General features: G+C 39.2%; 1 protein-coding gene across 20 annotated transcripts in view; it reads left to right on the top strand.

Annotated features, from left to right (window-relative positions):
* Hdac9 (histone deacetylase 9) overlaps positions 1–19,026 on the top strand; it is an 855,384-nt gene that overhangs the window by 478,560 nt on the left and 357,798 nt on the right. The gene's annotated exons all lie outside the window — the stretch shown is intronic.

The raw sequence follows: 19,026 nt of genomic DNA, 5'->3' as shown, positions 1-19,026 counted from the left end.
AAATGGAACGATATCATACCTTACTCTTAGAATTATATAAAACATTCTGAGTTAATGTTGAGAAGATGTATGTTGTCTTTGTTTAGGTTCTGTATTTTGCAAGAGAGTGCCCCACTTGGCTATTAAGGATTGTTAAAAACAAAAAAAACAAAACAAAACAAAAAATCATCCATTTAAAAAAAATTCATGACAGTGTTATTGATAAGTGGGTCTTTTTCAGTTTGTTTACTTTCTAAAGCACATGCTTCATAAAGTAGTCAGGACCCCTGACCTCTTTTACAACATCTTCAAACAGTAAATTACCTCAGTAAAGAGCTATGTCTCTCGGACTCTCACTCTCGTGGTTTCACATTTTCTGTATTTGGTTTCTAAAACTTCTTTCCAATGTATTCATGAATTTAAGGTTAGAGAATAGAATGTTCTAGATCTGATCAGTATTTAAAGGAAATTGATATTTTAGCCTCTTTCTTGCTCTCCTCATTTCTTTTTTGTGTTGCTGGTTTTAGTTTTGTTTGCTTTTGTTTTGATTTTGCTATTGTTCTTTGAGAATTTCATAGCGTATACTGTTTTATATCATGTTCTTTCCATCCCACTCCTCCAGATCACACCTCTCTCTCTCCCTCCTCTCCTTCTTCCCCTTCTCTTTTTCTAACTCTCACACTCTCTCTAAAAAGCTATTAAAAACCATGGAGTTATGTATATGCTGGCTACTGGCTCCTGAGCATGGGATGTGCCCTGGAGTATGGCTGACATATCAGTGTTATTTCAGTGATGAAAACTAATTTTCCAACTTCCAGCAACTATTATTTGCAAAAAGCATCTTGTTGAGAGGTGGGACTTCATGCCCACATCCTCTTTTTCTGCTGGACTTTTGTCTGCCTTGAGCTTATGTGGGTCTTGTGCAAGCTGTCACAGTCTCTTCGACATCATTTTTGTATCAGCCATGCTGTGCCTGAAACAGTGGTTCCTTAAAAATGTATTCCAAATTTGGCCCTTAAAATCGTTCTTCGCCCTCTTCCACATAGTCCCTGAGCCCTTTTCTAGCCACAAAAAATTGAAGATTTTTCTGCTTCATTTTGTAAACTCATTGTTGGGGAAGCAGAACAATTGTCCGTATGTATCAAGATTATTCTCTTCTACATTGTCATGCCTAGTGATGAGCTTATCGATGACATTCTTTTATATATATATATATATACCATTGCGATTTTTATTTGTAGGATTCCTTTAAAAAAATAAAGAAAAAATATTTTGTTTTACTTATTTGTGTCTGTGTGTGTATTCATGTGTGAACATACATGCAAGGGGGCACATGTATGAAGGTTAGAGGACAATCTTGCATGGGTTGGTTCTTTCATTCCACCATGTGGGTCTTGGGAATCAAACTCCAGTCTTTAGACTTAACTGCAAGTACCTTTACATGCTGAGCCACCTGACTGTCCAACATTCCTTTTTCCTTCCTTCTTTTTGGGTTAAATGAATGTTTCTGATTAATAAAACTGTCTGCTCTGAAGTTTTCTTCGCTTCTTACATTAGAGCCTTTGATGCATTCCTGGTTGTTATTTGTTAACTCTCCAGTGATTCTAAAATGTGTCGCCTCAGAGTCTAAGTTAGTATTGTATAGACTCTTCAAGCTGTGTTTTTCATTTTCTTCTTTTTTAATGTTATTGAAAGCAGTAAAAGACAGAATGGAATATCAAAGTTTTATCTTTATGATTTCTGTATGAACGTTTATGTCATAAAGCTGGAGCTGGCCACTTTTAAAAACAACTTGCTAAAACCGTGTTTGCCTGAGAACTTAGTTTTCTCTGGGTCCTGTGTTGTCCCAAACTCTCCTATTGTTTTGGGATTCCACTAAGCGTTGTTTCTTAACTAGCTTCTGTCTTCCAGGGCCTTCAGCTCTGTCTGCCCTTCCTATACTGGAATCTTTATAAGGATGTAAAAGGCAGATGTTTGCATTCTGTGACCCATTTATGTGTCTCTTCTTCTCCAGCAGTGGAATCAACAGTGTATTCATTGTTGGTACATTGAAAAAGAAATATGATCAAATACTGGGTTGGAACAGAGGATAAACTAGCCTATACATTTGGGAAGTATAAGGACTGAATTTGTCTTATTTTTTTCTGGTATTAATCAACCATGACCTTCTGATAAGTTCAGAAAAATGAAACCAATTTTTGACTATCCAATAATCAGAAATCTCAGGTACTCTGAAAATAAGATTTAATTAAGAAAGGCAACTGCATTTACTATTTGATTAATATTAATAATTATAAGATACTGTGATAATTTAATCAGTTTGAGTAGTAAGATTACCTGTGATAAGTGAAGAATATAAATTTATAATATATAAATTTTCACTTTAAAACACATCAATTATAATAGAAAATAATGTTCCTAAGTCTATTTGATGCAAAGATTAAGTATGATTATATATTAGATTCAGTGACTACAATTAATTAAAATTCATAGTTCAATAAATGAGAAGCTGGTCCTGGTAATAGTATATGTAATTAGTATGGTGGATAATTTAGAGCTTAATGTAAGTACCAACTGTGAACTGTGGGATAATTAATCAACCTTGTAAGAATGTTGAAGTCCGAGTCAGCTTCCTCCTTTAAAGGGGACACTAGTGGAGAAAGTCTAGAAAGACAAGACATGGAAATAATAAGGCTTGGCCTCAGGTGGATGTGGCTGAGTATTGTGCTTAGCATGGAGCTCTGTGGTCCCTACATGTAATAGCATCCGTTTTTTCAAGTGTCCATTATGGATCATATTTTCTTGGTGAGCATGCATGGTGCCTGATGTATGGCAATCCCAACACGCATATTGCCAGTATAAGTTAGTGAGCAGGATGGCGCAGCATTAGTGAAAGGGTTTCCTTATACGCGGACAGCACTTGAAGGAATTTAAATGGCATTTCTTGTCTTTTTTAAAATCAATTTATTCATTTTTCACCCTGATCATAGTCCCCTTCTTCATCTCCTCCCAGTCTCCCCCTCCCTTTCTCTTCCCCAACCTCATCTTCAGACTGTCCCCTAGTTTTCGGGAAGGGGGAGCTCCCCTCCCATACTAACTGAACCTCTGCTGACAAGTCTCTTCCTGACTGCCTGCTTCCTCTTCCTCTGTGACCTCTTTCCCCTCGCCCTGGGGGTGGGGGAGGAAGACAATAGAGATCATGTCAGAGACAGTCCCTGATCCTCTTATTAGGTGACCCACAGGGAGACTGAGCTGTCAGTTGGCTACATCTGAGCAGGAGCCCTGGGTCCTCTTCATGCATGGTCCTTGATTGGTGTATCATTCTCTGCAGGACCCCCTTGTCACTAAACATCGTCAACACTAAAGTGTTTTGAATTTCAGATTTTCAGTTAAATGAAAATGGACCAATGATATTATATTAGAAAATTCATGAAGATTATGATAAGAAAATGTTAATTACTTGAAAAATCATAAGTAGAAATTAACTGGTGTTGCATAATCTTATCTCATATTCAGTATAATTGTTCACTCTGGCAAAGTCTACTGAAATATTTTTCATTCCCCATAAAATGCACAATTAGTAGCAGGCAGGACATATTAGATAAGACTGGAATGAGAAATTGGCAAAAAATAATAATTAAGACTCTTAAAATGTTTAGCCATCTGTTGTAAAGTCGGGAGAATGGTTAAAAAAATATTCCTAATTTGTAAAATTCACAACCATGGAACTTGAAACCCTGGGAAAATATTCCACACAAGTGTCTTCGCTTATTTTTCTTTAGGCATAGCTAGTGAATATATCAAAAGATGAAATATGTATAATGCTGTTTTCATTACACTTTCATCCAGCTATCTGCCTCCTTTGAAATAAAGTATCCCTCATGGCAGAGAATCTTGCGGTGTTGGTGAGATTGCCACTCAGGAGTCCAAGGACTTCTTCCATCCTAGTGCTTTAAGAGATCACATAACAAAAGCTTTTTAAGGCATATGAGAGTTTTCATCATGGGCCCTAGTCTTTCTCCAGATCTCCAGTCTCTTCTGTTATACATCATTTTGTGCCTTAGTTACTCCTCTTCAGTTTTTACTCAGATTAGCATGCTACAATCTTTCCCATCTATCTGTACCCGGGTAGCCTGTCTGTCCCATAACTCCCGGGTTCTTGGTCTCTTTGTATCTGTAGTCTCAGGCCATTATAATTTCTTTTAGTAAAAGCTAACAGTTATCTATCAGTTCTATAATATATTAGGTAGCCTTTCTCTTTTTCTTTCTAATTTGATGACTTTGAAAATGTTCTTCGAGATTGTGCTTGTTGTAGCTTCATTCCTTGACAACAAGCCCTTTGTGCTGGGCCCACTCCTGCCAGTGGGAATTAGTTTCCTGGGGGGGCGGGGGAATGCCATTGAGGAGCTCGTGTTCTTCCTCAGAGACAGATGCTATAGAATCCCGACAGGCTGACTGATGGGTTTATTAACACAGGAGCCATCCTCCTTATGGAAAGCTACTCCTTCTTTCCAGATTGCCAGCATTCTTGGGTGAAAGCAAAGGTCCAAAGCCATTTGAAAACATAGTTAAGAAAGATACTAAAATGTTTGCATTATTCAGATATGAAACTTGTGTCACTTTATTCTCAGCATTTCGGCTTTGTCAAGTATATGTTCAAGTATCTCACATACATACAAGTAACAGTCACAGAGAATTTACTGGAATGCACAAGCTGTCCTCATGATGCCTGGTTCCTTAAGAATAGCACAGAGCCAGAGTCAGAATTTTCAGTGGTCATGGAAAAGTTCCGTATGTATTATTTATTGCCCAGTTCCATAGCCACTACATACATGTAGCTACTTGGCACTGGGCACTGGAAATGGAGGCAGCATTATTTGAACTTTTTTTCAGACTACTTTAAGTTAATTTAAATAGTCTCTGTGGCTGGTGGTTGTCTTTAACACAGCACAGGTATTGGCTAAGCATACGTGTGACATAAGATCACTTAGGAAACTTCTTATCCCACTGACGGTTCATTAAGCATCAGAGCAAGCTATCCCCACTAAGCCTGGACACTCTGCAAATTAAGCCACCAGGAAATCATCTCTGAGCAGCCTTCTTCAGGACTTTCTAATATTTAAATGGCTCAAATGGAAGGCTGGTCATTTTGTTGAGTCTTTCCTGTCTGTGTTCAGATGTTCATATCACATGTTAAGAAGCTATTGTGTTCAAATGTTACTAGACCTGGTGAGGCCTGTTCTGAGTTCTGCATGGCTTCTTGCATAACAATGCTGTCTAAATCCTGGCAAGGAGACCCAAGAAGCCAAAGCTTACCTCTTCATACTTTAAGAACACAAAAGCTGCATTCTCTTCTTCTGTGGCCTGGTAAGGCTGTTCCCCCCTCAGGGAGAGGTGATCAAAGAGCAGGCCAATCAGTTCATGTCAGAGACAGTCCCTGTCCCCATTACTATGGAAGCCACTTGGCCACTGAACTGTCATAGGCTACCTCTGTGCAGGGGTTCCAGGCCATCTCCACGAGTGGTCCTTGGCTGGAGTATCAGTTTCAGAAAAGATCCCTGTGCCCAGATTTTTTGGATCTGTTGCTGTCCTTGGGGAACTCCTGTCCTCTCCAGGTCTTACTATCTCCCATGTCTTTCATAAGATTCCCTGTATTCTGCCCAAAGTTTGGCTATGAGTCTCAGCATCTGCTTCGATACCCTGCAGGGTAGAGCCTTTCAGAGGCCCTCTGTGGTAGGCTCCTGTCCTGTTGCAGCCACTCCTGACGAGACCTGATAGTCTAGGATCAGAGGGAAAGGGAGGAAGACCTCCCTTTTCAGTAAACTGGGAGAGGGACACAGGTGGAAAAGAGGGAAGGTGGGATTGGGAGGGGAGGACAGAGGGAGGTACGGGGGGATAGAAAGTGAATAAACCATAATTAATAAAAACAAAAATAATTAAATAAAAAAAACCACAAAAGCAAGCGTTATTTCTTAGTTTTTCCCGGAAAATTCACAGAACTATCTTACTTGAGCATCTTGGCTCATGAACAACACAGAATCAGTCGTTCTTACAGCAGAATTGATATTATATCATAGGTGTCAGAAGGAATAGCTGGACATTCACTCCAGGTGGTTAAGTAGACTTTACTAAGTTCCCATATGTAACAGGCCAGCCAGCATTCTTCCTTCGATGGGTACATAGGAGCCTGGCAACTGTCTTATTTAAAATTTTGTGTGAGTTATATCACTGGGAAGCTGCACTTTCCCTCAGTGAATTTCTCACTGCTCAAACACAAAATCCCTGCATATCAGGACACTGAGACCCTTTGTTTATCTGCATTCCCAGCGTGGCTGTTGAAGCCTCACAGTTCCGCATGTTGGCTTTCCCTTGGCCCCTATATAATACCCAAACACATATTGTCCCGCCTAACTGTGCCATTTCTCTGGTTTTACTTCTGTGCTCTCTCTCAACAATGCAGATAGCATTATTTTTATGAGATGCAGCTGCGTTAGTTTGAAAACTTTTTCATGATCAACTACTGCACAAAATAAGTATGTGCAAACCTCTAATTGGTGCAAAACACACGCTTTATTTAGTTTTTAAATGTTGAGAATATAATTGAATTCTGTTAGGTTCTTCATTTTGCAGTTGTGTGTGGCTTGTTAAGCAAATACTGTATTCCTCTGTGGCATGCCCTGTGACTGCTGTGATGTAAATTGTGGTTGAACAGAGGCAGATGGAGCTCTGTGAGTTTGAGGCCAGCCTGGCTTACAAAGCAAGTCTGGGACAGTCAAGGATACATGGAGAAGTCCTGTCTCGAAAAAACAACAAGAAAAATCAAGTTTGAAGAGAATACTACAGGCTAATGGACAGATACATTTATATGATATGTGTGATAACATTTCTCTCTTTGTGCTAGATACCATTCTAAGCATCCTACCCACATAGCTTAATGACCCCATCAAATAACCCTGCTCATGTTTTTTGCTGGCTTATAGTCAAGGGAACACTCAGGGATGCGGTGGTTTAGTCTAGTCTTCACTTCATGCTGTAGAGCAGCACCAGGTGCAATTTGGGGCTGAAGGCAGCAACTGATAGTTCACATTCCCAGCCTCTCACCCTTTGGACTTTTTCAGAACTATCAGCTATTTAGTATCATTGCAAAGGGAAGTTTTGCTAAAATTAAAGTACTGCATTGTATCCATGATAATAAAAACGGAAAATTAAATCCATTTAACTTTTGTCTTTTGCAAATTAATTTCAGTGCAATCATACATAATGTTCAAATGTTTAAAAATAGTGCGAGTTTAGATTAATCATTGAAAGTCCAGAGACTGATAATTTCTACTAAAAAGAAATTACTTAGAGCAACAAAATGATATTTTTTCTTACATCTAAATAGTTAACTTTTTTTCAAATAAACCATTCTAAAACTAAATCATTTTCATTTAATTAAAGTTGGATTATCTAAATCTGTATGCCATAAATGGATAGGCAACCTAATTTGTTGATCTGTGACACGATATAAGGCACTACAAAAGTAAAATAGTGCCAAAATATGTTAGTTTCTATCTACAAAAGGCCTATGTTCAAAACCTGTTAGGCTGCTTTAGGGAAATAGATGGGTTTATGAATGTATAACTGGATAAACATCTTTATATGCCTCAATGTTCCATGCAGAAGTTTCCTAAAATGTGTTGTAATTTACTTGCAACAAGATACAAATATAAGAAAAGGAACTGTCTCTCATATTTATGGTTGTAAGCCTAGACATTAACCAGCTCTCCAGCCCTAGATGTCCTAGATGTCCCTCAGCAGAAGAGTGGACACAGAAGTTGTGGCACATTTACACAATGGAATACTACTCAGCTATTAAAAACAAAGAAATCATGAAATTTACAGGTAAATGGATGGAACTAGAAAAGATCATCCTGAGTTGAGGTAACCCAGAACCAGAAAGACACATATGGTACACATTCACTTATAAGCAGATATTAGCCATAAATAAGATAAACATACTAAAATCTATAGACTAAAAGAAGCTAAACAACAAGGAGGACCCTAAGGAGGAGGCTTAAATCTCATTGAGAATGGCAAACAGGATAGACACCAGAAGCAGTGGAAGAGAGGGAACAGTACAGGAGCCTACCATAGAGGGTCTTCTGAAAGACTCCATCCAAAAGGGAATCAGAGCAGTTGATGAGACTCACAGCCAAAGTTTTTCAGAGTGTAAGAGTCTTGTGGAAGAGTTGGGGGATAGAAGGGCCTGGAGGGGACAGGAGCTCCACAAGCAGACCAAAAGAAGCCAAAAACAAAAAATTGGGCCCAGGGGAGCCTGCAGAGACTGATGCACTAACAATGTAGAGAGGACCTAGTCCCCCTGCTCAGAGGTAGCCCATAGGCAGCTCAGTCTCCATGTGGGTCTCTGAGCAACTGGAGCAGGAGACCCTCTGTCATGAACTTAGTTGCCTGCTCTTTGATCATTTCCCCTTGGCGATGTGGCCTTCCAGGCCACAGAGGAAGAGGATCCAAGCAACCCTGTTGAGACTTGATAAGCTAGGGGCAGATAGCAGGGGAGAACTCTTCCTTTTAGTGGACTAGGGAAAGGGGAAGATGGAGGGAAGGTAGTATCAGGAGGAGATGACAGAGGGGACTACAATTGAGATATAAAAAGAATAAATTGTAAAACTTAAATATTAAAAAATTAAAAATAAAGAAAAGTATCTAGCTTTCACGGATGTTTTTTTTATTCCTTTTCTTTTCTTTAATTTTTATTTATTACAATTTATTCACTTTGTATCCAAGCTGTAGCCCTCTCTCTTATCCCCTCCCAATCGCACCCCTCTCTTCTCCTCCCATGCCCCTTCCCCAGTCCACTGATAGGGGAGGTCCTCCTCCCTTTCCATCTGATCCTAGTCTATCAGGTCTCATCAGGACTGGCTTCATTGTCTTCCTCTGATAAGGCTGCTCCCCCATCAGGGGGAGGTGATCAAAGAGCTAGCCACTGAGTTCATGTCAGAGACAGCTCCTTTTCCCTTTACTAGGGAACCCACTGGGAGACTGAGGGGCCATGGGCTACATCTGTGCAGGGGTACAAGGTTATCTCCATGCATGGTCCTTAAGGACCATATCTCGGAAAAGCGCCCTGGCATGTTTTTAAAGATTGATAATTATGTTTCAATTATAGTTACCTACGTATGCATGGAAGTGACTTCTCTTCAGATTTATTACTAGAATACTATTTGCTTTCTTGAAGAAAAGATATGCCTACGTATTGCAGAAACACAAAATGATTTTATGAGCTTCCTAGAAGAGAAAGAGATTAGGGATGGTCTTCACAAAGAAGCCAACTTGCAGGGATCCAAATTAGGAAAGAAAATATAATATAGGGTTCAGTGATGAAAACCTGTGCTAGAAGAGATAGAAAGTGCCACAAGTGCTAGGGTGCCATGGTAGCATTATAAACCTGACGTTCGCTTTAAAGCACAGAGTCAGTTGTATAGTTCGGGGATCCCACTAAGAACATCCAAGTGATGAATCGTATGAGGTCATAGGAAAATACCTAGTGCAGTAAGGGAAGGTGATGTGCTGCATTTGGAAACACTATGACTGCTTGTTAGGTCTCAAGCTTCTCTGTCCCTCTGTCTCTGATATATAAATGTCAGAATTCAGAAAACAAAATTCAGGAAGTTTGTATGGCGAGTGAGCTTGTGAGTTTGAACTTTTCCCATGTTGCAGGTCGAGACTCCATGCGGCTTAGAAATTATTGTTTAGCCTTGTTGGAGAAATAATAATAAACGTGAGCATCTTCCAAGCCTTCTGTTGACATACTCCTATAATAATACTTCGAAACCCTCCCATGGAGACTGTAACTTTTGTCTTTTTGCTTCTGGTATCAAACTTGGTGTTGTTCCACCGCTGACTGCATGTGTGCATTCAGCATATTTATTCAGCATTATTCCAAAGTAGTCCTTTGCTAGTTGATGGTGTTGTCAAATGCAGACCCAGAGCAGTATTCTGAAAGGACTTCCAGAACCTTCAGCATCTCTGAATCACCAGGTTTCGGTTTTGTGGATTTGTGTCATTATTTGTTTTTGGCTTTATCTACTTCTGTTTCTTTATCTCAGGCTCTTATCTCACTGACCTTGTCTGCCTGCCTTCCAGGCTGTATTTATGCCTGCTTTCTTTGTCTTCATTGATGCGTCATCTCTCACCGCAGAAGCCCATGAAATAGGAGGTGACTGCAATTCAGCCATTCCTGACATTTCTGTAACTTTTCTGATCATCTTTATTAATGCGAGAATTTCATAAGCCTATTCAATGTATTTTGATCATATTCGCCCCGGTCCCTCCTGCAACTCCTCCTGATCCCCAACATATCCCCTCCTAACTTCATGTTATTTTTCACTCCTTACCCAGGCACATGGGTGTAGGACCGGCCCCCGGAGCATGCTCAGCTTACCAGAAGCCACACTAAAACAACAACAAAGCTCTCCCTCCTCTTCCACCACATCCACTGCCAGTTTCTCAGTGGCTGAGGTGGGGCCTCATGTCCCTCCCTCATTCGTTCTGGAATGTTGTCTGGCTTGATGTTGTGCAAGTCTTAAGCAGGTAACCACACTGCTGTTGGTTCATGAGTGTCCATAGACACTGCTTGACAGCAGTAGGTCCCAGTTTCTGGCTCTTACATGCCCTCTACTACATGTTCAGAGGTGTTCTCTGAGCTTTCCTTGCCATTTAATACTTAATATCTGTTTGTGTTTCTGTTGGTGACCTAGCCTAGCTTCTATAATTAAAATTGAAGAGTGATCAAGACAGTCTCAACTTCTTTTCCTTTAAATCATAATCTGAGATCTGAATCCACAACTGTAGATGCTACTGACAATTTTTTTTGGTAAGTTATCTGAGTTACGGTAGAGATCAGGGTGTCAAGCTTATTAGCCAATATTAAACACTAAGCTACTATCCACAGTTTTAAACTTCATACCTTTTGTGGGGCCCAGAATAATCTTTCTGAGATGTTTATCCTTAACAATTTTGAAGTAGCTTGTCCCCATCTTGGCCCCCAACACTCTCTCCTCCAGATTTTATTCTCTTACTGCTACTGCTTCAACCATACATGCCTGACGATTGGACTTGCTCTCTCCTGTTGTCCAGCTTGATAGCTTTTCTTACACCTCTTATTATTTTTTTTTTCTTTAAGAACTGATCACCTTTCTCAGTCTTTATTTTTCCTTTCATAATCCCAGCATAAATTTTGCACAGAACAAATGCTCAATAGACATTTGATGAGAGGGGTAGGTCATTCTTCCTTTTGTCTGATGTTTATTACTCATGAAGAAATGGTAAATCTAATTAAAGCCAACAAAATAGGATTTTTCAGCCACATTCCCCCTTTTCCTAGTGCTAAGAAAAGCATAACATTTAAACCATCTGAAACAGAAGAACTGTTAAAACAAAAACAAAAACAACATTGTTCTTTGAGCCCCTACAGTGTATAAACTCGGCAAAAATCTGTTCAAACTACATCTCTAATTAAGTTTTAACTGTCAGATAATGTGATCTGGTGAAAGCCATGTCAGCACTATGGCTTGCTTGGTGGGTGATAGCACAGGCTATTGTTTCTGCTGTTGAGCTTCTCATAGAAAACTCGGGTGAGGAAGTGTGGTGCCCTCCTGTCGGTTTTCACTTTAGAAGGGCAAAGCATGCTGAAATTCTACATAATTCCCTTCTGAAGCAAAAGAAATATCACTTCAATGCTTTCCTTAGTGTCTTATTGAGTTACGGTGAGGCACAACTGTGCCTGTTAAATTGATTTACCAGATGGAAGGTTATATTTTATATTTAGCTTATTAAGTTGTAAGAGACTGGAATTGCATCACATACCATAAAGATCTTATATAAGAGCAAAATTAATTTAAACTGACTACATTTAAAAATAATTAGAGGTTAAGGTTCCCTCCTTTTTATTTACATTGAACCAAAAGGGGAGATTATTCTTAAAAGAATGCATCATGATAGAATATTTGGCTTAATAATTTAATATTTCAGGTGGAATTTAAAAGGAAAAGATAAAATATTCCCAGTCAAATTTGGACATTGTTTGCTTATCATGGTTATTTAATTATTTTACAAATGTTACTAGTATTTTAAGGTTAGAATAAAATATTCTTAATTTATACCCAATAGGAAACCCATAGACTGATTCAAAATAAAAAAAAAAAAAATACACCTTTTTTTTGCCTTTTTTGTACTATTTGTGGCTAAGCAAGTATACTAATAAAACATTTGCTTTTTGTATAAAATTAAAGATTATCAAATGGTAAGTAGTAATTTTAAGAAAATTGTTATCCTTTTGCTAAGCATTGGGATATATCATTAATAATTCTTTTTACTATCCTACATTATTACTTAAAAATAAGACAATAAATACACAGCACAGTAAAACCATACCTACCCAGAACCAGTTTTCTCCAGTCCCCAGGCTTCTATCTTGGTGTCCATCTTGGAATGCATGAATCAGCATGATTGGTTCCCAGTGGCTGCTGTAACAGGTTGGCAGTGGCAGGAGAGCAAGCATGTCTATTATCTAACAGTTCTGTATGTCAGACTGTGGCGCGGGTCTCCCTCAGCTAACATCACGTGTCAGCAGGGCTGTGCGGAGTCTCCAAGTGGACATCTTTCCCTGCATCTTCAAGCTTCTGAGGGCTGCCAGCCCTCAGGTGACCTAGACGTCACCTTAAGAGCCAAAAGTGACCAGTCTCAAACAGCCTGATCTGACACGCATTGGTTCTCTTTTATAACTGTAGAGGAAAACTGTGTGACACCTGTGGGTCCATCTGAAGCCAGGAAAACTCCTAGCAACATTAAATCCATCTTTATCTTTATTTCACCCTTTACTATGGCATATAACATTCAGGCAGATATCTGTACCCTTGGATTCTACAGATTCATCCAACTGCCTTTCTACTGAATGTGTAGACTTTCCAACCTGAAAAGATTATATTTAGAAATATATATGTAAATGTATATACATATACGCATATAATAGCTATTCATGAAAAGAAAGGACATAAAATTGAAAGAAAGCAGGAAGGCTTGTTTTTTCTTTACATCTTCTTTACATAACACAGTATAACAAGCATCATTGCATCATTCACGTTTTGTAAGCCATTATGAGCAATCTAAGTTGTAGGCAAATCCTCTATCATCTTCTGTTGTTGTTATATTATTCATTTGTTTGTTTGTTTGTTTGTTTTTGAGACAGGGCTTCTCTGTGTGGCCCTGCTGTCTTGGACTCCCTTTGTAGACCAGGCTGGCTCACAGAGATCCCGAGTGCTGGGATGAGAGACTTGCACCACCACTGGGCTCCTCTATGGTTTTATGAGAGGCACAGGCAGCTACCTATGTCAGATTTTAAGTGAAAAGCGAGGTAAATGGAAGTGTTTTAAAGACTATGTAAGTTCCTGGAACAGGACACAGAATATATTATTATATGAAAACAATCATATACATAATTTGATTATCATTTTCACATTTTTACATGTAAAACACAAAAGAGATGTGTTATTAGAGTATGATTGATTCATTGATTGATCACTTATTTATTACAATTTATTCAACATGTATCCCAGCTGTGACCCCCTCCCTTGTCCCCTCCCAATCCTGCCCTCCTTCCCTCTTTGTCTTCCTATTCCCCTTCCCCTAGTCCACTGATAGGGGAGGTCCTCCTCCCCTTCCCTCTGACCCTAGCCTATCAGGCCTCATCAGGACTGGCTGCATCATCTTCCCTTGTGGCCTGGCAAAGCTGCCTTCCCAAGGGGAGCTGTTGTCAACATCCAAAACATGTATGATTTTCGTAATCAAAAGAAAGTAATAAATAATATATAATGAACACTTCAGAAGATTCACCATAAATTGTGCTTATGAGTAAGGTTTACCAACAGATTTCATAAAAGAATAATTCTCTTTTAAAAAGCAGACATTTTTAGCATATTTGCAATAAAAGAACAGAAATACTTGTGCTTTGAAATTTCTCAAAGAGGAACTCTGTAGGAAATGGCTCTCACATATTACCACAAATGTGGGTAGTTATTGAAATCGGACTTTCCCCAAGTGACTTTTAAAGAATTTTATATATGAATCTCATATTTTTAAATGGTTATAATTAAAAATAATATAATAATTTAGAAACTGACTCATAAGATTAAAGATTCATATTATGCAAGCCAGGAGTTTCAAGTTGTAATTCTCATACTGAATACTGCTTTCAAAGATTCATAATGCTTCTCTAATTATGGAACTCTTTCCTTCCTTCCTTTTCTTTCTTTCTTTCTTTCTTTCTTTCTTTCTTTCTTTCTTTCTTTCTTTCTTTCTTTCTTTCTCTTTCTTAGACAGGTTTTCTCTGTGTACCGTTGGCTGTCCTGGACTTGCTTTGTAGATCAGGCAGCCTCCAACTCACAGCCATCTGCCTCTGCCTCTGCCTCCCTGAGTGCTGGTATTAAAAGCATGTACCTCCATGCCAGGCTTGGAACTTTTAGTTAGAGTAAGTTGCAGTGTTTTTTCAGTCATGGTCTTTCCATGTAGCCTTAGGCTGATCTCAAGCTCTTTGTCCTCCTTCCTGTGACTCCTGAGCACTGGAAATATTACAAGAGTGGGCCATTTGATTCGCCGTTGGTGGGAGAATATGCTGGGCCTCTGCAGTCTTTCATAGTGGCTGTATATGTTGATGAGACATTTACAGAATGAGCGTAAGCGAGAAAAGTGATGTGATTAGGAGCTACCTCAGGAAGCACAGTCTCTACAGAGGACACAGACTGAACTGGTGCTAGCCTGGCCCCTTTCCGGTGACAAAGTGCTACAAGCATCATTTTCTAAGACAGTGTATAGGTAGAGAAGAGCAGGACAAACTCAGAGCGGTAAAGTGATGGGCCTGATCTGACAGATGCCCAGGATACCGGGGAAGAATGATAATGCCACAGAGAGGATCTGGACTTGCACAAGAGGCTTGAGCTTCTCCTATGATCATAGAACTAAACATTCATGCCAGGTGCCCTAACTCCTTGAAATGCCCAATCCAAGACTTGTTAGTATAATGAAATACTTAGTAATCTAGTGCTTAATTCTTGATTAATAATCATCCGAATCAATATTCTGAAATTTGCATAAATGATGTTTATTTGCCCCAGTAACCCCCTTTCTTATGCTAATTCATAATGAATATTTTCTACATTCCATGATGTGTGGTATTGAACATTTATGACAAAATTGTTAGTGTAAAGAATTGAGGGTTAAACATTAACTGTGGGGCTGGGAGCTGGTTCACCAGGTAAGAGTGCTGGCTGCTCTTCCAGATGACCTAGATTCGACTCCCAGTTTCTACATGGTTGAACACAATCATCAAAAACTCTAGTTCCAAGGGTCTGGTTCCCTCTTCTGACCTCTATCAGCGAGGGATTCATGGTGGTGCACAGGTAAACATGCAGGCAAAATGCCTATGCACACAAAATAAGAGTTTAACTTTTTAAACCTAAGACAAATGTACACAGTAGGTACCAATTTTCTACAGATAGTGATACATTTCAGAAAAACAATGAGTATAATTCAGACTTTACAAAAAAAAAAAACAAAGGAAAAATGTGGTCAGTTACTAATAAGAACATGTTAGATGTTGAAAGTCTAGAAAATAACTGTTGCTTTTATTGATAGGCAGCGTTGCACTGAGATCCCAAGTCTACCCGTCGTGGGCATGAATCCCTCTTCTTATGTTTTTATTTTATCGGTTGTGTGCAGTTTTTGTTGTTGCTTTATTTATTTACTTACTTACTTTTTGAGACAGGGTTTCTCTGTGTAGCCTTGGTTTTCTTGGACTTGCTTTGTAGACCAGACTGGCCTCGAACTTACAGAGATCTGCCTGCCTCTGCTTTCCAGAGTGCTGGGATTACAGGTGTATGCCACCACACTGAGCTGGTTGTTTTATTTTAGTATAGTTTCCTTACTCTTATATGGGCCACATGGGACATTCAGAGAGAACTACCTCTCAGTCTTTTGCCCCGTTGTGCAATGAACAGTAATGTTACTGTTCTTTCATACATTATTAAATATTTCTGTCTGATCTACTCTCATGTGATTGTATTTAGCACATGTAACTGCTAGCATTAGTTTGATTCTGGTCTGCCTGTTTCAGAGGCCTGCACACTTCACAGATCCCGTATGGGTCTTACGCATATGTACACATGCAAATCCTGATTTTCCCTGGCTCATTTTTAAGCACCCTGTCACACACCAGTTTCCCAGTGATTCCCAGCCCGAGCCATGTAGCTTTGTCTGGGGTTTCTAATTCGTTAAACTATACGTCTAGTACTCAGCTTAGCACTGACCTCCTGATTTGATTCTCATTCACATCCTCCCTAATTACATTCTGCACCATCGAGATGAGTAGGAGAATAAAGATTTTAAAAACCTTTCATTCATGAAACATTGTTCAGATGTGTGTGCTGCCTTCTGCTTTTCTTTGAAATGAGACTTTTAAAAAAGTTCCAGGGTCCATTCTGCTTATGGTCTTTTCTTTCCAACCCTGGACCTTGCGCAAAATTTTTGATGTAAGCTTCATATGAGCAGGTGGACACGTTCAGATGGCACACACGCTAAAAATCAGGCCTTCTGTTGGTATTGATTCATTCAAATGTAGAGGATAGCTGTGGGTTAGAGATGACAAGGTGATTGGTGCAAGTAGCCATGAATGCTACTTCATATGGAAGCATTAGCCATCTCCTTCTGACTTCTGAGGGCCAGTAAGGCAGCAGCAGGGACACCTCCAGTGGAGATTAGGGTTTGGAAAGTGAAAGGAACTCTAAAACAAAATAGTTGTTCATTAATCCTCTTGCCCAGTTTGAATCATCCTGGGCAGTGCTGTGAGGGCCTGTGAAATCGTCAGACTGTGTGTAGTTCTGCAAAGACTTACCTGAGGTGGCTGTCTGTCATTACCCTCTCATCCTTACCACTGGCATTTAAGTCTCTGCTGACTAAAAATTACTGAAGTCCAGACAGAAGCTTTCGCTAGAACCACATTTATATTGCAGAGTTTTCAAATATATATGTATGTTGCAGGTTGCAGTTTCAAATGTATCCATGATTTCTGGTTTTTGGAAAGTCAGGTCTTTTATATATATATATATATATATATATATATTCTTTTAAAACTTGACAATTATGTTCTTCTGTACATCTCCCCCAACCAATAGAAGTTGGCTAGGCTTACTTCATATATATATGATATGACATATGATACATATACATATATATATATATACATATATATATCAGTGGTATTTACACAATTACTCCTGTGTGAATTCTGAAGTATCGACCTAGTAGAAAAGACAGAAGAGGATAGGAAAATGGGTGCAAAGTCACAACATGGTAGCAGAGATATTTATTGGTGTTCTGCTACATAAAGTGTGATCATAATAAATAGTGCTGTATCTTATAATTCAAAATAGCTGACAGAGAGAATTCTAAATGCTCTCATCCCAGAGAAACTGTGTGATGAGATGAGGGATGACTGAAGCTTTCTGAATTGGTAAATACACAATTGGTAAATAAAGGTTCAAAATCATCATATTCTACTCTCTAAATATACATACTTATATCCTGTCAATAAAAAAAAACTTAGAAATGAATATTGGTAGCATAAGAACATTTAAGAAATAATTTCCAAAGATAAATTAATTTTTTTTGAATTTTATTTTTTTCTTATCAGTTATATTTTATTAACTCTGTATCCCAGCCGTGTAGATAAATTAATTTTTAAGGCTACCTAATATACTCCTTAGCTTTTGATAACCTTTCCTGTCTTGCACAACTTTTCCACATTCATTTTGACCATTCCCACTGTACTTGTTGTCCCTTTACACACCCCACAGTTGTGTAGCTGCGGACAGCTACCACTTACTGATTGCCCTTCTTGGGGTTTCTTACACTACTGACCTTTGTGCCTAGTTAATTCCTTGCCACTGAGGCAACAGTATGCTTGTGGGACGACTGCCGGAGCCCATGGATTTTGCATGCTAATGTTGGTATCATCTTCCCGCACTGATGACCAGGCATTGCCAAATGTCTCTGGGTGGCTCCTTGTCTCCGGTTTAGAACTGACCAATGCCTTCTTCTACACGAGGCATTATTCCACTCAATTCTCTATTAACTGCACCTTATAAAGGTAGTAATTAGAGTCGAGTCTTCGAATCCAGCAATGTGATGGATGGATGAGAAAAGAGAGAACGCCTGTGGAACTTATTAAAGTTGCTGGTTGGCAATGCTCTTTACATAGCCATAAACAGGGCTAAAGGGATGTGGAAAAATGGCAAGAGTGAGAAGCTATTTATGTGGCTGAAGGTGAAGGATCTAAGCCACGGGCACTCAGGGAGGAAGAGAAGGCAGGACGTACACCGAGACTGCCAATAAGCATCCTCTGTCTCCCAGCCATCTCCACATGAAGTGACATGTCATGGTTGGGTTCCCTCTGGGCCACAATTTTTAATGTTTAGTCCATTAGGTTTCATCAAAAGTTTTTAAAAGATCTCAGTCTGAAAAAAAGCCTCAGTTGTTTTTTTGTTTGTTTGTTTGTTTGTTTTGCTTTGTTTTTCTGAGCAGGTCATAGACAAAACAGAGATGGCACCAATATAGCAAAGATTGGGAACTCACAGTCCTTCATTCCTATGACATCAGCATTTTCAGGCACGGTATCAAGTGCACCATAAAAAAATGAAAGAGCCTGCTTTATTGTTCTATTTGAGAGATGCAGTACTTCCCAGTTTAAGTTGACAGCTGCAAGGAAGTGAATGAGGGTGTGAAGAAGTGTGGACATTGACATCTTAGAGTGGGGTGTGTGCTCTGAGCACTACTGCTACTATTCTTTTAAAGTAAAGACTTCACAGAGCAGAAACTCCAGCAATGTTGTTTATAAAGCTATCTTCTCATTTCTGGCTGTAAGGAGAAGAGGAGCATCTAGCGTGTTTAGGAGAGGCCGGGTGCTTGCACACAGACCTGGCTTCATCCACTTCCTCT

Source organism: Meriones unguiculatus, chromosome 1 (genome assembly GCF_030254825.1).
Source record: "Meriones unguiculatus strain TT.TT164.6M chromosome 1, Bangor_MerUng_6.1, whole genome shotgun sequence".
In the NCBI taxonomy this organism is placed as follows: domain Eukaryota; kingdom Metazoa; phylum Chordata; class Mammalia; order Rodentia; family Muridae; genus Meriones; species Meriones unguiculatus.
Note: the sequence above shows the minus strand (reverse complement) of the source record. Positions and strands in the feature narration are given on the sequence as shown.